This window comes from Cuculus canorus, chromosome 16, assembly GCF_017976375.1.
Source record: "Cuculus canorus isolate bCucCan1 chromosome 16, bCucCan1.pri, whole genome shotgun sequence".
Classification (NCBI taxonomy): Eukaryota; Metazoa; Chordata; class Aves; order Cuculiformes; family Cuculidae; genus Cuculus; species Cuculus canorus.
Genome location: NC_071416.1, coordinates 6,400,539 through 6,421,418, shown reverse-complemented (window position 1 = coordinate 6,421,418; position 20,880 = coordinate 6,400,539). Strand labels below are relative to the sequence as shown.

Below are 20,880 nucleotides of genomic sequence, written 5' to 3'. Positions count from 1 at the left end.
TTGTACATACTTACATTGCTGTAGAGCAACATATATCATGTATACGTGTTGTATATAGTATGTTTTATATTATCCCTAACCGAACATAACACCTATTTGCAGACAGAAAGAAGCTTATAAGAAAAAAATGGCACAATGTTAAACGTAGTTTAAATAAAGAGGGAAAAAGCACTGGAACAACATTTGCCATGAGTTCACTATGACTTCCTTTTTGTCTTTGCAAATGGAAAAGACCTACAGGAACTAGATATTAAAGACACAATTCTAGCCCTTAGCTCTGCTCCACTTGAAGACAGCATCAAGATCAGGAGATGGTAATCATAAACCTGGTCTCTCTGAATAGCTTCCCACTTAATCCCACCAGCAGCTGCATGGCTCACGCCTCTTCTTTCTCCTTACACATCACAAACACAGTAGGATGAGGACTACTAGTTTTGAATTTTCAGTTATTTTCTGTTGGATTTCAAGTGCCAGTCTTGGCTTAAAGTGACTGGTCCCATCCTGCATAGTATTATTTCATAAAGCAAAAGTAGCCGCAGAAAATAGGTAACAGATAAGCAAAGCGAGGATGAGTTCCTCAATATGGCATATTATATGCCATACAAACAGAGAGAAATGGTGTACATACCCAGCCAATTCACGATTAATCCTGAAAGCTCGTATATATTAGTTGCAGAATATGAAGGATGTTTTTCCTGGCATGTTCCAGCTTCAGATATGATGCAGATAACACTTAGCATTAAATAATGCTCCCGTGATCCAGTTTTCAAGCATTTCACAATCCACGGCTAAATGTGACATCCTGGATGAAACAAATGACTTGATTAAGGACTTATTAACATTGAAACAGAAATGACTTCATGAATTATGACAGGTCCTACTGTACATGTCACACTGCATCAGAGATGAAAGCAAAGATATTGTCCTTACTTCAGAAAAAAAGCAACTGTTTAGTTAGGGAAATACCCACTCCACAGCAGCAGGCACTGAGAGAAGCTGGTTCCAACAGGCAGAATAGAAAATCACATCCAGCTTTTCAGTCCGATGTCTCCTGGTGCATGGTGATAGCTGTTATATATCCAGCTTGGATGGAATTAAAAACATTTACTTAAATAAAATATCTGGGCATCCTATGACATTGATAGTTAAACTGTCGTGTTGTGAAGAGAACCGTCTTCCTCAACTTTCTCCATTTAAACTACTTAGAAGTCAGAAAGACTCAATAGGGACTCTGGAAAGAAGATTTATGATATGGATAATTAGACTATGGTGGAAATACCCGGTGTTGCACCTGATTCTGATGCCAAGACCGCAGTTACACTACAACGCTCAGGTCAGTGTCACCTTGCCCACAGCATACCCACTCACCAGGAGTGTTTCCCATCACAGACGAGCTGTGGAGTTGCCCCCTGAAAAATCCCAGTGAAACCCATGGGGGTTTGGCTATGTTGGTACCTTCTTCATGAACTACAGTAGTTCAGATGAGAAGTCCCATCACTGATGCCACCAAAGATCTAAACAGTCAGGAACTATCCCTTCTCCTTCAATTATTTTCCACCAAAAAATGGCAGGTGCTTTAACACCCTCAGCTTGTGGCTAGCAGTCTGGCATCTCTGGTGATGCTCAGCTCAGGCTGAGACAAACAGGAGGCCCACGCCAAGTTGTTTTGCAGTCAGTGGCCTGTTGCCAGTGTGTCATTTTTCACAGAAAGGACACAATACCAAGCAATCTGGCTGAGAATGAATAAAAATGTCATCTGTGTTCACACCATTTCAAGGGCTCGTGCAGCATTCTTCTCCTCGTGTGCAATACAATTCCAATTGATCCAACAGACACATCAACAGATGTTTCTCATGGACCTGCTGGTCAATCTTCCAACCTTGACAAGGAACTTACATCAAATTATTACATTTTATAACAGTGATTAAAAAGTGTTCCTTTCTTTCATGAGCTGGGGATGGTTTATTTTTTGCTTACTGGAAATTTGTCTCTTCTTTCACCCAGCAAAAAAAAGCAAAAGAGACAATGAGACAGCACGGAAAAGAAATACGCTTAGCAGAAATAGCAAACCATCAGATCTGCACATTGCCGGAGATACAAAAGGAAAGATGATTGAGAAAAGGCTGCAAAGCCAAAAAAGCACTGACAAAATTTGTCTGACATCTGCAAAAAAAGAAAGGAGCAAACAGAAATAAACACACGCGGGAGAAGCCAAGAGGAACGAACAGTGGTTTATTATCAAGGGGCATCTTTCACTGGCTGAACTCTGAGTACTTTACTGATACAGTTATTCAGCCTTCTTCACCTCCTAAAGACAGCAATGGATGTCAGAGATACTGAGTAATATGCAGAAAATCCCAGACAAATGGGCTGTTCCAGCTGGTATTAATGGGAAAGAGCGGTAGGGAGCTGGGGAAAGAGTAAAGCTACCTTTGGTCTCTCAGTGCATTCCTGCCAACAGCTACTGATATGATCTGATTCCAAACACAACCCTCAAGACTAGATTTTCATGCTTGGAGAGAGATAAGGAACAGCTCACAACAAGTCTCCATGAACTATCATAACGAAGAAACTGTAAATATCAGATGTAGAAAAAAAACAAGCTGGCAACAGAGGAGAGCATACACTCCTAACCTACTGTTGTGCAGGGAAGAGAGGCACTGGATATTTAAAATTAGGAGCTATTTTTTTCTTGTTTCTCATGAGAGGGTTGGAATGGTTGGACTTGATGATCCAGTGGGTCCTTTCCAACCTGGTGATTCTGTGATCCTCACTGGTGAGCCAAACATGTTCTGAAAGTCAACTCCTTGAGCAACGAATGAATTTGTGTCTTGAAAAAAAATTTATAAAAAATTAAAAAATCAGAGAATCCCATAGTAGACCTCTGTGTCTTGAAAGCTGAAGAATGATCCAAAGAATAAGTACAAGCAGCGTTACAAAAAGTCATGTCCCTTTTCCTCATCCCCCAAGACAGGATCTGCATTCAGCATCCAAGGTGCACTGCACAAACCATATGTATGATACATCACTTAAAGAGGGGCTCCAGAAAGAAGTTACCATAAAGTTTCCATTTCAAAGCACTAAAATCTTACCTTGGTTTATTAAATCTCAGTTGGGGCCCCAGGCAACTGAACAGAACACCAGTCTAGCTGGTGCATTTTGCTTTGCTTACTGCTACTGACATACAGTTATAACTTACATAAAGAAATTGTACAGGCTTGGACTTCAATCTTGGCTGACTATCCCTTCCATCCCTGGCTTTCAGGGTAAAACTGACATTTCAGGGTTTTGTTGTTTTTTTTTTTCCTTTTCCTTAAAAAGCATTATGGGAATGCAGAACAAAAGAAGAATAGCATATCCTCTGTTTGAGAGCTCCTCATTCAAAGACCAGTCGGGACAATGGCAGCGTTCTCATGGATTTTGTAGGCATTTAATAATAACCCAATGAGTCCGATTGGAAAGTCGGTGCTCTCGGGAGCCTGCTGGAAATGTGCTCCCTTTGCTCACCAGTGCTTTCAGAAGGCTGCACACGCAGACATTTGGATCCCTGCATGAGCTGACACTGTCACCCCCTGGGAATCCTCTGGCAGCCCGAAACTCGGACCCGTAACTTCACTTAGCTGTGCAGGCAAGGACCTGGGTGCTACGTTAGTGTTCTGCAAAATGCAGTCTGAGAAGACAGAACTAGTTGCTGTTGTAGTTCCTACTCTTTGGCAATCCTTTTAGATGGTGCAGACTTTAAAGCTCCAACTCCCTCTCATGTGGTGTTGCTACAATGCTCAGCACAGCAAGGAAGGATGAATTTTCTAAAGAGTTCAATAAAAATCTGATTCCCCACAAGCCAGGCTTCAGGGGCTCAAGAAATTGCCAGCGCTAAGTACTCAAAAGCTGTCAGGTCTCAGAAAGGCTCGAAAATCAGGAAAAAAAATAACAACAAATGTAGAAGACTTTTTAGTTCCTTTTTGATTTTGGAGCTTAGAACATAAAAACCACATCATGTTTCAAGGTCTTTTGCAGCACACCATGAATACTAGAAATGCAAGGGTTGGCACTTCTATAAAGAAGAAATGTGCTGGGTTGTTTTGTTTTTGTTTTTTTTTTTTTTGTATTTTAAAAGTCAGAGTTTGAAGAAATAGCAGGATTACAAGAGCTCAGTTTTTAGAGAAACCCCAAGCATTACTGGAAAGAGTCACAATAACGTTACTGGGCTTGGTACCTTCATACTCTTCCTCCAAGGCCAACAGTCTCGCCCTACAGCTGAGGATCCGCTTCCCTCGTGTAGTACTATGGTAGAAGGGTTGAATAACAGCAAGGAGAGACCAAGAATCCTGTAAAATATGCAGCAAACAAGTAGGCTAACACTCCTCAGATGCTGTTGCAACCCCCCAAAATACCGGTTAATTAATATATCAGCCATTCTTCAGCATTTGTTAAATTCCAAAGATTTATTCTAGCCAGTTAAAACCAGAAATAGCCCATCTCGATCAAAATATTTGAAGGGCACGTGTTGGAATCAGGCAGCAGTAGAGCAAAAAGCTAAAGCAAATGCTTAAATGTGATGAACAGGAAGCCACACATGTGCTTAAAAAGTTAAGCATGGGATTAAATATCTTGCTGGATAGAGACCAAATGAATTCAGCAGTTCATTTATTGTTATCATTACTACGATCATCATTAGTACTGAACAGAGAACACTGCATATTAAAGCTGGCTAACCTTTTACAAAGTAATGTAATACAATTTATCCAGAATATTACATTTTACACTTTTCAACTTGATATTTCAAGAGAGTAAAATCAGTGACTATTCAATTTGTGATGACAAAACTGAGCATGTCTAGTTACTGCTTTGCACCCAAAGAAAGGTTCTGATGATCTGTGGTACCTTAAGAAAATAGTGCAATACACCAAATTATGGAGCAGAATGTGCAACAAATAAACCACTATCAAGAATATTTGGATATGCAGAGCAGCGGAGTTTAGGCATTCCTACCTTGTTTGTTTCAAAACACAATGTTCCTGTTGTAAAGAGAGAGTTAAGAGCAGATGTTGATATTCAAAACTCTTTTTTAATTTAAAATATCAATACTGGATATTATTACAAAAGACAAGAGGATAGAGCTCCTTTAGGGAGATTTATTCTTTCCTTTTTTCAAACTGACGGGCATTTCAGATGTTCAGGAACTGTGACTGTAACACATCTGTATTTTTATTTAATTACCTTTTTCCTAAATGAGATTACAACATGGCATGTGGTGTCTTTCAAACCAAACACCTGTAGTCAGAATTAGAAGCTTCACAACTACACTGCTCAGGTTCCCAGGGGTTTGGGGGTGGGGAGGGAATTGTTGAGCTTAGACTCGGGGAAAGCTGGCAACCTCATCAGCAGCGTTATCAAGGCCTCTCCAGATCTGAATAGTTTTCCTGTCTGCATATTTTTACAGGTATGTATATGTATTTATTTATTCATTTTATTTTAAGGCTAGTTCCAACAGGAAAAAAGTAATAGAACAGTGAGAATTTCCTCCGACAGTATAACCAGAACAACAAATAAAGCCCATTAAATAAAATAAGCCCAGACAAAGCCTTATGTGAAACTGAAATAAGGCTGAGATGCCTCAGGTGCAACACGGGTCAACTGTCCCTCTCAGAGCTCAGGGCTGGAAACGTGCCCAGCTTTTGTAAAAGGTCCCAAAGCCACGGCAGAAGGCTCAAGATGTTGACTGGCCTTGGGCTACACACTTGGCTGCCGCAGCGGCAGTGACCTTTGTTCCTGACACAGGGCTGGGTTAATTTTTTTTTTTCAGTTTTCACCAGAGTTCTTCCTTCTCACAGGAAAAAAAAAAAAAAAAATTAAAAATAAAGTCTCAGCAGCTGGGGGTTGCAGCCTAACATTTTGGCAGACAATTCCTTTTTCACAGGCTATACTCTATTCAGAAAATGGATTTAAGTCCATTGTTCATACTGGTTTCATGCAGCTGGCAGCTTCAGGAGACTGTGGGATGAGGGATTGCTGCAGAGAGCGCTGCTAAGCCCCATCAGCACCCGTTTGATCCTATCCTGCACAGGACTAGCGAGAGGGGACAGTGGAGCCCATGTACGCTGACAGGCTTCTCCAAAATACACCCCATCAAGAATAAAGAGTGGAATTGGACACAGACCAAGATGCTGCTCTGTCTTTTGTCGTTAACAAACTCCATCTCATTTTCTGCAAGTCCCACAGACTGTCTACTGACTGACAATGATTTCAGAACAGAGTGGACCGAAGACCCAAAAGTGGAATTGCACAGTTCTGGTTCCACCACTTGCCCTCCTGGTTTCTAAGCCTGTTATTTCCAATATAATGGACAATGGAGCAGTAAGATATCCCTGTGCAAGAGGCACAGAGTAGGGACAGGAATCCACTCTTCCATGAGTTTCCAGAAGCAAGTAACGCTCATCAACTTTCTCAAGGATCAGTCTTTGCCCAGTGTCATATGGGTAACGACAGAGCAGTGGAGAGACACAAAGAGCTATCAATGCTTGCTTTTTATATTATTGCTATTATTTTCTATTACCACAGCACCTGTGGACTGCCTTTGTGGGATAGTAACCCACAGCGACAGACACCATGCGAAGCCAGCACAAACAGATGGTTCTTGAACCAGGGAGCCTTCACTCCAAGCCAAAAGCTGACAGATGATGTTACAGGCAAGAGGAATCTATGGAAACCACCAAAGTTCACACCATCATGACAGACCTCAGCACACACCAGCAACTTGATGGTTGTGAAGGTTTTATAGGTGTCTTAGAAAAGGAGTTTTAAAGAGCAGCTAGGAAGACAGTTATGAAGCTGCCTTCACAGCACGGGAAAACACGCGAAGGTGTTTTCAAATTTTACTAAATGATCCACAGGGAGAGGCACGGTGGGGTGATCAGAAGTCAAAACTGACATTTTAACCACAAAAGAAAAATACTGTACAGGTGAAGAAAGGCTGTGAAAGGCCTTCGGAGCAAAGACAGGCAAATTCTGCTCAATATGGTCAAAAGCAGAGACTAGAAATAGAGATGCAGTCTGAGAGGTGACAGGCGGGTGAGGTAGATGATCTGTTTGGGCAGCGTAAAAAACGTGTTTGTACAGGGTGAGACTTGATTTGCCAAGGCCAGAATTAGAAGTGTTGAAACAATAACTGAGTATGACAATGACAGCCTAAGCAGCCGTGTGAGCCAGGAGAGGGGACAAAAGTGGCAGGATATTAGAGAGGCTATGGGGAAACAAGTGGTAAGAGTTTAACACCACTCAGTGGGGCGAACCAAGAGAGACATCTGAGTCAAACATAACCTCCACAAGTCCAAGTGACAGACACAATCCTGACGTTGTGCACAGTGCTTAAAAAAAGAGCAAATTTATGGGGAAATGCCTTGCTTTAAGCATGTTGAGTATTAACCAACAGCCGGGTGATCTGCAAGGGGACATTAGTGAGATAGGAGCACCACAGAGATGGCAGACGTGGTGTAAGCAGCTAGATCTCCATAGAATTAACATGGGACGAAAGCTGAATTTGGTCTTGCAGAGAAAATTACCAACAGACATGGTATAGAAGCTTAAAGGACAATGGCCTTTAAGTCCTTTGAGTCCCTGTGAGCCTCAAAGGAACGCTAGGGAGTGCCTGTTTCTACCTCTGCTTCCCTTACATACTGCTAAATTGTTCCCTCCTGAGAGGGCTCGATTCCAGAGCTCATAAAAATACTTCCAAGAAAGTAGCTGTGTTTTCTCCAACCTTCATGCCCTCCCTATTCAGCTGAAATTAAGCAATGGAAAACAGGACAACTTTTCCAGCAAACATGATTTTATGGCACAAGCCTCATCACACTCCTCCCTTCTTCTCTTTATAATGAGAGGATTTTTGTTTGTTTTAATGGGAAAAACAAACAAATGAATACATTCCGCAAAATATGCCCCCATCCCACACCCACAGAAACACTCCTAAAACATAAGGTTTACAGCTCACTGCTTGACAACTCCCTTTCACGTCAGAACCCACATTGAAACCTTGGCAGGGCAAAAGCACCTGAACCAGTGCCCCCGTTCTCTGCTGCCACCCCAAACTTCCTCCTCCTCCTTTCTCCCTAAATACTACCTCAGCCTCCAAAAAGTCCCCCATGGAGAAACAAACCGAAGTTCAACTTTGGTTTTACATAAACTAAAAAGCAGAGCTTTTATACGCTCCTTCCCCCTTCATCAACCTGTTCCTTCTTCAAAGCTGCATACGTCTCACTGACTTACAAGAAGCAATTATAAGGTTGGTACTGAAGGCAGATATTTCATGTGCCAAAATAGACGTTATCATACGTACAACTACCAACTACCTGCTGCACAGTGCTCCTAACTCTCACAATGTTTTGGCAGCAGTCTCTGCGTCCAGTTCCACTTCAAAGCTACCTCTGTGCTTTCAGAATCGTGGTAAGTGCTCTCTCTAATTACTACGTGTTTCCAGTATGTTTTTAATCATCATCATTAAGGGACTGAACACAACCCTCTGAGATACACCAGTGTAAACATGAGCAATAATTATTCCAACCTCTTCACTGGTTTCAGGTAATGATCACACTATGTATTTAAAGCTGCTGCTCAGTTTATGACGGTCTGTTTTAGAATCACATTATCCTGTGTGTTTCTGGTTAAGGCCAACTAAAGGTTAAGGTCTGTAGAGCAGGGAAAAGCATGTTTTAAAATGGTTTTAAAGGCTTTTACTTATGCCTGTGACCTGTTAAGAAACAGCAAAGATCAAGACATCTGCCTTATGCTATTCCAGAGTAAACAGATCTGCTGCAGAACTATAAGACAACTTAAAGTTGGAATTTCAGTTTAATTTATGGTAGACATGCCACAGGCATTAATTCGAGTAGAAACAGTCATGTTAGTTTTAATCAAGCTAACACGGGTGCTAGGAGCACTCTAAACACAGCAACGCAGAACTCACAGGTGTGCTAATATTTGCCCTAATTTTCAAGAGAGTGGGAGAGGAAGGGAGAGCTTGTCATTAAGGCATGGCTTCAAAAGGGTCTCTGAGGCCATCGGTCAGTGCTGTGCTAACGAAACATCCCAACTAATACAGAGTGCCTTTTATTATACTCTTCAACCCCATCTCCCATAAGTGAAGTGTACGTGGTACAGCTTTTCCCATATAATTTTGTAGCTACCGCTCATTTTTCTGGCCACTTTGCTGACACACGGCTCGGCTACATGCAGATAACTAATATATGATCTGAGCTCACCTCTAGCTTGCCTGCGCGCTTGACTGCAATCACAGCGTACAATGCAGTCCCTGCCACACGCCTGATTTCTTGTTCTGGGGCTATCCCAAATTTAACCCTTTCAAATCTGACTCTACCACACGACAGGGACCTACAGCCACCCAAATCCTTAATTGAGGGTTTAAACATCTGAAAGGCTACCCAAGCGCTTGCTGATCCGTGGATCTACTCCCGAGTAACAAGCGTTAAGACAAGAAGAAACGGCCTCAAGTTGTGACAGTGGAGGTTTCAATTGGCTATTAGAAAAAAAAATTCTCTACAAAAAAGTGGTGAAGCATTGGAAGAGGCTGCCCAGGGAAGTGGTGGAGTCTCCATTCCTGAAGGGGTTCAAAAAACATGTAGATGTGGGACTTTTGTTTGTGTTTTAGCAGGCACGGCGGTATTGGGCTAATGGATGGACTGGATGACCTTAGAGATCCTTTCCAACCTTAATGAGTCTGCAATTCTATGAAATGTCTGTATACATCACTTAATGCACAGCAAGTATAAATTTAAGCCAGTTTATCTGTTTTTCCTTGAAAGTTAAAGCAACATAAAAGACCTCAGATTTGCCATGGACAAAAGCCGTGACTGTCTGATTTTGTGTGTCTAACCCTAAGCCACAATCTTCAATGAGCAAAGCTGTTTGAATTGTTTTCATCAGGAGGTGTGGTTTTTTGGGGTATTTTTTTGTTTGAATGCTATCTGTTTACATTTAAAAAAATATTCCTTCCTTGTTTTTCAGTGAAATACCAGAAATGGAAAATTATTGTTGACATGGTTTTAAAACTCCATGTTTTCATTATTTTTCTTGGTGAAATATAAAAGAACTATTTGGCCACTGGAAAGTTTGAAATAAATATAGTATTTGCAAAATACCTCCTGAAAAACTTTGTAGTGACCTTCCACGAGATATGTTCCAGTTTATCCTTGGCTCTGATATGGAGCTCCTTCCTAGATGACCTTGTGACACAATTTTCTGTGCCACCATTTCCTATTTGTGGAGATAATAGGAATTCTAGCCTCCAAATAAGCGATTTTTCATCAGAAAACTGACAGTTCATCAAATTGAAGGTTACTGCAGAAACACATCGGCTTTGAATAATTACACTTTTTGTGGGAAATACTTCTCCAAGACAGAGTTTCCAGAAAAAAAAAACCCAAACAAAAAAACCACTCAATCGCCATAATCATAATAGTAACAATAAAAAATGAAAACAGGCTATTTCAGGCTATAGTAAAGCTTCTGTTTCTTCACAAGCAATGTGGCGTAAGTATCAGGCCAAGCTTTGATCACGGCTACAGAGGTGAATTTTCACTGAAAGTTTGCTAACACCACCCACCATTCATGCCCAAACATCTAATATGTAAATGGAAATATTAGGCATGTACTCCAAAGAGGCTGACACCCACTTTCATGGGTGCAGTCCAAGGCATGTCCCAAACTGCTGCACGAAGTTGGCAAAGGCACAGAGGGCTCCTATCAGCCTCACTGCCCATCAGCCATCTGTGCCCACAGGTGGAGATGGAAAGAAAGAAAAGCTCCACCCTGTTCCCAGAGGATGGGTTCACCCCCTTCCCTCAAGTGAAAAAAGCTAAGCCAAGCTCACAGTCTTCAATTCATAAGTGTTCATCTATGAAATCAGATTCCCACCCCTCTCCACCAAGAATCTGCTATTTCAACGGAGCACAAGATGTCAGGATTTTTGCCAACATGAGCACAGCTGTCAAAATCTCATCCTTGGAAAGAATCCCAGATAGACACATGTTTTACCCTAGCCAAAATGGTCAAACTTTGCAGAGAAACATTCAAAGAGGAAAAAGGTTCCATATTGTCACTGTAATATCTTGGGATTGCTCACAGCCAGACAACTGGGATGCGGTGTTTTAATAGCTGAACCATTAAAAGCAACAGGCATCTTGCTATTGACAGCAGTAAGAACAGATTCAGTGCCTTTGGCACAAGATATTCAAAAGCAGTGTTACAGGAAGGGAAATAAGCTTGTTTGGATTTGAGAGACAACAAATAAAACAGAAAATATGCTTACAATATTCTATTTCTATAGTATGTTTTTTCTAAACAGCTTCAGCGCTTTTGCCTGGCATTTGCAGTGCAAGTCTCAGAAGACCTGGATTTATATTGTCCTTGGGTTCACACTCTTTCAAGCCTACCTGGAAATCCAAGCTTAAGAGACTTGGATGGACTTGCCATCAGGAGAATGCAGAAAACTTCCTCTCTAGGTTATCCCAGGGACTGATGACAACCACAGCTCTGCATCCCTCCTGGGCACTGCCACAAGCAGACTTGTGTGGAGGGCGGGAAGCTGGAGGCACTGCAGCTGGGGCCCTGCTGACAGTGCAGACTTCTCATGTTCTGTGTTCAGTGGGGACTTTGGGAGAGAGATCCTTAGCCTGGAGTTTTGCAAACACGGGCAGTCCAACCTGAACTGAACGAGATTTCCAACTCTTTGAGCAACTGAGCATCAACCTGATCCTTCTGATCCGTGATGCGAAGAGGACAAGTTATTTTTCCCAGGTCACATATAAGGGCAGTGACAAAGCTAGCAGAGACCCAGCAACTCCCCAGTCTTTCATGCAAACAGAACCTGTATGTGTTGCATTTCTTAACACGACCCAATTTGCGTGCAAGCAGCACTCAGCTGGCAAGAGGTGAGCTCTTATGGCTGAAGGGGTGGGGAGGGGAGGTGGCATCAGCAACAGCAATCATTATCCTCTTTACTGGAAAATGTGTATCTGAATGGCCAAATTTACTAGCTGTTCCAGATCTTTATGAGATTTATGAGGTTTAAGAAAAAAAATTTACTAGGAAGACATAAAACTTCAGTGGTTTGAAATGGAAATGTTTGCAAGGACTTGGAATCAGCTGGTTTCAATTGCAGCCCTGTCTGAAGCAGGGAGGGCTTCACTTCAGGGCTGAGAACCTCAAACCTCTCCTGACCTGACCCTCCAAAGACAACTAGAGATTAAAGCTGAGTAGAGAGACAAAGCTCCATCATTGGGAGGAGCTGTGGTACCTCAGATAAAAGAAAAGCTCAGTTAATGGGGATGATGAGGAGCACATGGCAGAGACACTCAAGTCTTCTGTGAACAAGCCCAGTCCTGCAGGACTGGTCCTGACCTAAAGCTAAAAATACCTGGTGAATCTAAACCACTTCCTGATCCTCCACCACCCATCCCGGCACTCCTGGTATGGCAGGGTTTTTGAATTGCGTGGAAAGCTGAACCAAAGACAGGTCTCTGCATTTACACCCTGCTGGAGCAATACAACCTGATGTCCTGGCTCACAGAGCTCTGAAGAGGGTGGACCAGGGACACCTGTGACTCTGCATTTTAGCCCAAGTGCTCTCTGCGCGGAACTCGTTCCTGTCAGAGTGAACATCTCTGTATGACTCCTCGTTTTCCCTCTGTTCACGGGAAAACTCCTCCTGGTTCTGACAAAGCACATTGCTCCAGACTCAACCTCACAGAAGCAATCCAAAACTCTAAACTTTGTGAAGAAACCTTATCTCCGGGCTGAGTTTGACCCAGCACAAAACAGAAACTGAATTCCCCTCCAAGCATAACAGACAGGACAACAAAACCCTTGGAAAATGTTGCTTTTCCCATATCAGAAGCCCGAAACCACATTACACGCATTTCTTAATGAGGGTAATAAGCTTTAACTTAACAGCCTCTGAACTGAGCTCATCATCCACTTAGAGTAATATTCCCTTCAGTGTCTTGTAGGGCATGTTGGGATAGGTTGGCCAACATTTAACACCTTTGCATTTGCCAGCATTTGTTCCTGGCTCTGAAACAAATAGAAAACACGGTGAAAATTTCCAAAGAGTATCCGAGGGGGGCAGGGAGTTGTTGCAGATGCCGCTGATGAGCTTATCGCTGCACTCACACCCCTCCTCACCTTACAGGATGCTTAATTACAGCAGGTTCTTGTGGGATTCACACCTAGCAGCTCACAACTGCTCTGCTGGCAACCAGATTCGATGTGAGCTGGAAGGTGCATGGGGTTCCTTCCGCTTCTCTCCTCCCACCGAATTATTTAGATGATTTCTTTTCCTTCTTACTCTTTTATTTCACATCCTGTAGGCCACGCATATAGCTGCCTGGCTCACCTGGCTGGCAGAGACTCACTGAAAACAACCAGGCAGCTCCCAGCTCATAAGCCTTTTCACTGGAACTGCTTTTAATCCCATGTAATTGAAAATACCAGTTGCTGCATTCTGATAGGCAGAAAACTTTTATTATGTAAAACCTTAGAGACTACAGTGGGAGTATTACTGTTGATTTAGTGTTTCCCACAGCAGCTCAGCTCAGCTGCCCGAGCTCCTGCCTCCGTGCTGGCTCACACTTAGCAGTGCCATATCACAAAATGTGTTTGTTGATATTATAGAATCATAGAGTAGAACCATAGAATAGTTTGGGCTGGAAGGGACCATGAAGATCATCCAGTTCCAATCCCCTTGTGATGGGCAGGGACACCTCCCGCTGGCTCAGGCTGCCCAAGGCCCATCCAACCTGGCCTGGAACACCTCCAGGGACGGGGCAGCCACAGCCCATATTCAGCATTGCTGTCTCAGCAGACAGTTTTACATGGTTCTGCTCAGGCATCCTTTCTGTCTTAAAATATGATTTTTGGCTTGCTTTCCCTAGCTCACAAAGTACTTATAGTGCTTACTTGAGTACCAATGTCCACAAAATCATCTCGATCTTTTTCAGACATCCAGCTCCATGGCTTGTTTTGATAGCGTCTTGCAGATGGAAAGTCCACAAATCCATCTTGCTTTGTATAGAGACATATTTGCTTGTTAGCATTAACATCAGAATTATCTTTTTAAGATCTCTTATCAGACAAGCATGATTATGAACTTTTTCTGGCCCTGAAACCTGTTTACTCAGGTAGTTTCATTCAGCAATTAAGTTCTGAAATATACAAATAAACTTCTCAGTCTACTTATCGCAGAAGCCAGGAACATCTCAGAGGCTGAGCTGGTGCTTTGGTCAAGATTTCTACAGAATTGGCCAAACATATTGCCTCAAAATCTGTAAGGTTTTGACAAAGAAATGCGAATTTAGGTCTAGCTTGTGATACACTGAATTATATTTTTTGCAGCAGCAGCAGCAACGAGAACTATTGTCTGGAAGGAAAGACAATTCTGTCTCTTATCTGTTTGCTCATATCACTACGTGAAGCTTATGCAATTTACTCCCAGGCAATGCAGTTCAAAAGCACATCAAGCTATGGTTGTGCTCCTGCTGTAGTTTCTCCAAGAAAGCAAATGACTAAGGGTAGTTTGCCAAGACTCAATCTTTAAAGCTTCTCTTTCCCCAAGACTCCCATTCCCTTCTCACTGTCTGTGATAGCAAAAAGAAAGTTTACTCTTCCTGACATAGTTTTAGAAACAGCTAAATCAACCTGTAGTGAAGTGTTAACTGCTTTTCATTACATTAAACCCCAAACCAATCAAGCCACGTTGTCTTCAGTGCATAACAGAGCATCCCAATGACCCAGAAAGCTATTACAAACATTTATTTCATTTCCCCAGAAACAGAGGAACAGACTTCGATATTTTTTTTTTTCTCTCCACATTTGGCTGTATTCACATCTCTTAAAGAAATGCTTTCCACAGACACATTTCAGCCAGTGGATTGCTTGCAAAGTTTTCACACCGATTATCGACTGAAGCACCAGTCATGATCCATGACCTGTGCGGCACAACTACTCACTTAAGTTACACCGAGCTATTCATGGCTTGGAAGAGTAACAGCTTAAGTTAGAAACAAGAGTTTCTGTAGTGCACAGACAACCATTTTCATTAATACTGCTGATTAATTTATCTTCTTTTCTGTGAATTTCCATAAAAAGAAAATTAATGGTGATACGAATAAAATGGATAAGGAACAAATGTGACTATTCAAGTCTCTGTCCTTAACATCATTTATAATTTTCAGTGAAAACACACTATTTTCACTGGAATTCCTCACAGGGTGAAGAGCAATCTAGCTTAATGAAAGAGTGCTCAATGAATCCATGTTTTTTACTTAATTATGTTTTTATTCATATTGTTTACATATTTAAAAACTAGCTATTCCCTGATAAATCATTTATGCATATTTATATTTACCTGACTATAAACTGCTGGATAGTTTCCTTATCTGTCAAATACTACATTCTTGAAGAGTGATGTATTCAGCTATATGAAAGACTTTGGAGTCAAGATTTTCTTAAAATTAAGTGTGCTCTTATAACCAAATTTAGCCCTTTTCTACTGTTCTGTACTTACCCGTATACTTTTCAGACCATTAACTAAACAACCATTAACCAATTAGTTAATGAAAAATAATATTAGGAAAGAAAAGCGATTTTCCAGAAACATGAGAAACTGTGAACACTTAAATAACAAATCAAAATAAATCAACCAACTTCAACGCCATCTCTTAGTATTTGTTATTACACAGCAGCACAAACGTTTTCTCCAGTATTATTCTTTCTCCCTTTATCTCCAGCTCGAATGGATTTGTAGCCCAGGTCACTGTAATATACTGCACTCTAACACGTTTCACCTGAAATTTCCAGTAAGGCCTGCAGTTCTTTTTTGCTTTTCCACAAGCATCAACTCTTAAGTCTTTCAGGCTTCTCTTTAAATCTTAGTCTTTAATATCACTGGATATCACAGCACATATATAGATTAACCACCACAACTCTCTTTAACCATATAAAAGTAAAGCATGGCAATGTGGCATTGCTACTCTGGAGAACAGGCTGCTACAAAGAAGATGTTTGGCCTTAATTGTAGATATTTTCCATATTTTTCAAGATCACTAGGACATACAGGGTGGGGGAATAGGAGCGGAGAGAAAGGACTGCTTGTAAATGTAGAGAGATCCTTCTTCAGACATCATTCAGAGGATATCTGGTTTCACTGGTCAAGTAGAGTTTGTCTAATCTGACTTCAAAAATCATTGTTTGCCCCTTAGAATATCTTGGTTGTATGAGACAAGATATCAGCCTTTAGAAGCCTGGCAGGGTGAAGAGAGGAAGAGAAGAAGGGAGACAGAAAGTCAACGGATCAATAAAAGCACTTTAGGATAATGGCTCTACCTCGAGCAGACCAGGTCTGGATTCCAGGCCAGCCCCAGCACTGCCAGGAAATAGACATTTGCATGAATGAAATGTGAAACCCACAGTGTCGCCACAGAAAGGGAGGTTCTTGTTCTGTCCCCATCTTGGTATGAGGGTGCGTTTCTTTTCCTGCTCAGCTTTGATGACAAAGGGACCCTGGTGTCCCGACCGTAGCCAGCGGGACTCGAGTCAGGGAGACCGGCCAAATCGATGATAGGAGTTTGCAGATTTTTGGAAAAGAAGGATGGCAAAGAAAAGCATTAGGACAGCATGGAGTGAAAAGATGGGGGCATAGAGGGGCAGGCACATTGCTTCCCTCCTCCCTGTTCTTTTTCATGGTAGGCAGTTACAAAGAAACAACAAAGCGGCTGAGTCAAATCAGAGCTGATCTTCCAGGAGTCAGCACTAATACACTGCATCAAGGCACCATCTCCAAAAGGCTCCCATCTCAAACGAGTTTTATTACAGTAAGGGCCCCATCTACTGCCAAAAATTTGCAGTGAAATAAACCACATATTTAAATTTATTTTGTTTCATTAAAACATTTTCATTAAATAAGTCCCAACCATTCCGTTCCACTTTCAATCTCTCACTCTTATCCCCTCGCATGAGAGAGCATCCACGAGCAAGAGCCAACTTCACCAAATCTCACCCACAATGCACAAGCCACAAGAGGTCTCCCTGCTTTTGTACTGCTTCAGAGGGTCCATCTATCATGATGACCCACAAAAAGACAGTCTCCCCCTCCTACATCCCAAACATATTAGACAAAGAACCAGTAAGCTGCAAACAAGAAATTAGTTTCCCTGATCCATGCTGCGTAGCCAACCAGTCAGAGAAGGCTGCTCATGGATGAGAAAACATGAAAAGTCACACAAAGAAGTTTACTTCCTTACTGCACACATACAATCTGCAGTTGGAAGGATTACAGAGGCTGTTTCCACACAGCCTAAAGCTTTGGGTTATACTCAGGACTATTCAAGAACAACTATGAAATCCATAATCTTATGACTGTGGCATAAAATGAGGTGTTGGAGGCAGAAAAAAAGGAGACCAAGGTAGCTAAAAGAGTTAATCTAAATGAAACAGAATATTTATGCTAAAATAAGGTGGTTAACTATGAGGCATGGGTCACTCTCAAGGTTTATGTTAAACAGTTGAAGTTACTTTAGGCTGGGGGGCGTTATCTTTGAAGCTGTTGACATTTTTCTGGGGAATGTTTTCCCCACATAACACAATAGTCACGTAAGTGGGTGGCACTATACCCAGAACCTAGAAGCCCTGCTAGGTCCCAGCGCTTCTATACAAAGGACTTTAATTCACCACAAGGTGCAAGAGCCCAGCAGGAGGTAAATAATGTGTTCCTGCTCCAGAACCGCCCATGCAGCCACACAAGTGCTGCCCTCCTGAAAAGAACACAGCTGCTCTGTATCCCAAAGCAGAGTAAGGGGAGCACAACAAAATGAGGAGAAACTGGAATGAGACAAACATCAAAGACTGTTTCTCTTTAATTACCCTCTCCCAGTATCTTCACTCATCAGCTGCAACTCCCTGTTGCTTTTTTTTTAAAGTAAATAAAATGGTGAAGTTTTAATACTGACCCACCCTCACTTCTTTGGTCTGACTAATTGCTGAAACTGGCCATAAATTGTCCATTTTGTGACATTCTGAATAGCCTCATTTATTCTGGACAGCACACATCTGGTTTTGTGCGGTGCACACACACACGCTAACACAAACACACCTCTTGCTGCCTGCCGCAGGGACAGCCAGGGACGGGGATGGCCAGTGTACAATTTCAGCCCCATATTGAGTTTTGGCTGATGTTGAGGTCCCTGAGGCTGAAGAGCAATAAAGCTTTTGGAAGGGAAATGGCATGCAAACATGGCTCTTGCATTCACTTGCATGGAAAATGTTCCCTTCAGACAAGGCTGGTGACTGAATCATGTAAGAAAGGTCCTGCTAGCGTGAAGCTGAGGGTGAGCTTGCTTGCAACCAGGCAGAGGGAAAGATTGCAAAATACATCTGTGCTTTCTCCTCTCTGAGGAAACGGAGACAGTTTCCCACCAGCCTGAGCAACCAGCAAGGGGAGAGCAGAGCCAGGCAGGGGAAGGCGTGCTAAGGAACCACAGGATGCCATTTCAGACCTTTGGTCCATGTTCCAGAAGTGAAAGAGATCTCACTTCACAGATATCATATGAACCTGACATAGGACTAAACAAAGGAAAGACCTAACCAGCCAATCTAGCTTCTTTTCTTCCTCTCGTAAAACTGAGTAACAAGCAAGTAAATACTTTCATCTTGGTTACTGCAACCACTTCAGATGTAACGTTCAGTAAGAAGGCTATTTAATTTTAATCAGCGATTTATCTCAAGTGCATAGGTCTCAACTTGTTGCTCACTTAACAGCTATGGCTATGTTATTTTTTTTAAAGCAAACTCCTCTATTTTTTCATCAACATGTTGATGACAGATGTGGAAGAATGGGAGACATTCCTTTCTCTGTGTAACACACACGTTTCTGACAGACACCAAGACGAGGAACGCTTGTCCTTGGTTCTCTGTCTCAGAGGTGGCACGAGCCGCCTATGCCCCTTCAGCCAGTGGCGTCTGCCCAGGGCAATTAGGAGCCTCCTCTCCACCTCCACCCTCACCTGTGGTGCTGTGTGCCTGCAGAAGGCGGCACACACGGCAGGTAAAACAAGAACAGCTCTCTACACAAGTGCAAAAATGCATCTTACCCATGAGGGAAGATGTTCAGACTCACAATTCACACACGACCATCCATCAAGACAAAAAAGAGAATTTCTCAAGAATTCTGATAGCACAAAACATTCAGGAGCTTTTAAGGGGGTTTGTCTTCAGTTTTCAAGAAGATTCTTTTCTTCATTCCTGGTGGGAAAGCTTATGCCTTTAATTCTATAACTATAAACTAAATAATATATCAGGTTTTTTTCTGTCAGGCATGGCAATAGTACCGAACGTATGCAAAGTTTCCACTAAAGGTTTTTGTAACTTAATTTTCCTCTAGAGATTAGAGGAAGCCAGATATTTTGTTTCTCGCTGAAACTTGGCTGGTAGCCACACTGCGCTCCCTTTCCCTGTCATCCATCCCTGCCCCCCAGCCCCCGGCACTGTTAATCAGATGGCTGTATCTTCCCTGTATTTCTTCTGTCAAGCTATTAAGGGGATACGGAAGAAAGAAAGAAGAGAATCAGCTGAGATATAAACCAGCCCAGCTCCCAGAGTGCCTCTCTCCCTTTTCAAGGTTGATCTTGCTGTATTACTGCACACACTCCTGTCAAAGTGAAGGAAAAGTGTGCTCTCCCGTGCTGAGAGTAAATGGCTGAGGTTTATTTCCCAAATGAAGAGGGGCAGGCAGAAATTTTTCTTCACAGAGCTATCACAGACCTGTAAAAACAGAAAACTGCAGCACAGTGAAATAGTGAAATCGCTAAGCCTGGGCTACGTGCTTGGGATATTCCAGCTGGGCCACACCGTGCCTCTGCCCACACGGGGGAAGAAAGTGCAGTACTGAGGAGGAGCTTTATGCTGTTGAATAGCAGAGGGTTATCGTGGCTCCGTGAGTTTTGGCAGCTTCCTTCAGGAGGGAATTCCTGGCATGTGTTCAGCTTTGAGTGGAGGTGGTTGGTTGGACAAAAAGCTTTATGAGGTTCATGAAGAACCCCCAGATCCAAGTCAGACTTAGGGCTGAAAACACCAATTTTATCACATTCCTCCCTCCTCCTTAGCCTTTGGAGCAAATGCTCAGTCCAGCCCAGCCAACGTCTATGGGGAGCTTTGACTCCCATGGAAACGTTCCTAGGGAACATTTCTTCACGAAAAGACAAAATGACCTCCAACCTCTGGATATCTTAGGACCTTGAAAAGTGTTGGAGCCCACATTTTTGCCTGAGTTTACCTCCAATTCTTGTATGTATCAACAAATGAGGAAAAAAACCCTAGCTAACATGACTCCAACACATCAGAAACAAGAACTGGTGCATGATTTTGGCCTAAGCTTTCTCTTTGTAACCATCCAGGTAGCAAACTAACCAAGAACAGCATAACAAGACAAGTAATTTGAAAGTTTCTGACTGCACCCTAGACCAGGCGCTGCAGTCCAGCGGCACACTGCACAGACACTGAGTTTATTTCAGGCAGGTCCACTTCGCTGTCCCGTGCACTGATTTAAAAAGTGCTTAGAGAGGATTGTTAGAGACACGCAGGGAACTCTCAAGCACCCCAGCTATTTTAGAAAATGGAATTTAGCTATTAAAAAGAAAAAAAAAGTCTTACTTGGGTAATCCCTAAGTTCCCTTGAAAACAAAATGTTCACGAACTACATAGAATCACAGAATCACTAGGTTGGAAAAGACCTTAGAGATCATCAACTCCAATCCTACCTGTAGACTACTAAATCACATCACCAAGCACTTCATCTGCCCACCTTTTAAACACATC

The 20,880-nt window shown here is 42.3% G+C and overlaps 1 long non-coding RNA gene across 3 annotated transcripts in view; it reads right to left on the bottom strand.

The window, feature by feature from the left end:
* LOC128853856 (uncharacterized) overlaps nucleotides 1-20,880 on the bottom strand; it is a 119,555-nt gene that overhangs the window by 71,936 nt on the left and 26,739 nt on the right. For 2 of the 3 annotated variants that reach the window (XR_008452658.1, XR_008452657.1), the window contains exon 2: nucleotides 629-802. The exons of the other annotated variant lie outside the window; for it this stretch is intronic. This is a non-coding gene — a long non-coding RNA (uncharacterized LOC128853856). The remainder of the gene's footprint in view (nucleotides 1-628; nucleotides 803-20,880) is intronic. 3 annotated transcript variants of the gene reach the window in all.